This window comes from Echinops telfairi, unplaced genomic scaffold (assembly GCF_000313985.2).
Source record: "Echinops telfairi isolate 266 unplaced genomic scaffold, ASM31398v2 ScPeMD7_7459;HRSCAF=8497, whole genome shotgun sequence".
Classification (NCBI taxonomy): domain Eukaryota; kingdom Metazoa; phylum Chordata; class Mammalia; order Afrosoricida; family Tenrecidae; genus Echinops; species Echinops telfairi.
The window spans coordinates 698,483-699,591 of NW_022111359.1; positions in this window are offsets into that span (position 1 = coordinate 698,483).

Here is a 1,109-nt window from a genome sequence, read left to right on the forward strand (position 1 = left end):
AGTTCCTCATGTGATGGTGACCCCCCAACCATAAAATTATTTTCGTTGCTACTTCATAACTAATGTTGCTACTGTTCTGAATCATAATGTAAATATCTGATATGCAGGATGTATCTTCATTGCTACAAATTGAGCATAATTAAAGCATAGCGATTAATCACAAAACAATACGTAATTATATACCGTGACATATTTATGCGTTTTCCGATGGTCTTAGGTGACCCCTGGGAAAGGGTCGTTGGACCCCCAAAGGGGTCGCGACCCACAGGTTGAGAACCGCTGCTCTAGGGCCTCCCCTTCCTAGTGCGTATATACCTCTAGCTCTTGCCCTTCGCTGCGTTATGTGTGTTCCTCTAACACAACCACTTCCCGCCACGTATGTGCTTACAGTAGCGGCCACGCCTGAGATCACATAAGCTCACGGTCACCTTGGGAGAGGGGAGCCCTTTCGGGCCTGTCTCCTGTCTCTTTACTTTACTCCTCAATTGCCCTCTGGGGCCCCTCTGGATGTGGGCTGGACCTCACATGAGTGGGCATTATTAGGGGGGGGTTGTGGGGAGTAACTTTTCGTTAGGAGAATATGACTGGGATTCATCTCCAACTCACGAGTGTGAAGAACTTCCTCCATCAGAGCCTGCCTCTCAGACTCTTCATTATGAGTGTAGAAAATCTGTCCACGTACACGCTCTTGCTGGTTCTCAGTTTCCCATAATCACCACCACCACCACCACCACCACCATCACTGAGAGGTGGAAAACGGAGGCGCAGAGCAGAGCTAGAATTCAGCCAGGAATGTGAAGCGAGGAAGGTTTTATTGATGGAAAGAACTCCCGGGAGGGAGGGGGGAGCAGAGAAAGGGACGGGAGCATGTTGAACTCCCGGGAGGTTTCCGTGACCCACGCGTTAGGTCAGGGAAGTCGCGGCTGGCAGTGAGGCAGTGGGACGCGTACAGGGCGTGAGCCGAGACGTGTGCGCTGATGAGGGGAGGGAGGCCTTCTGGGGCCGCAGTTGCAGGGTCTGAGTCAGGACGTGGTCTGTGAGTAAGTCATCTTGTTTTCCGCAGACCCACTTCCCGGAACGCTGAGGGAAGGGGCTGTGCAGACCCGGCC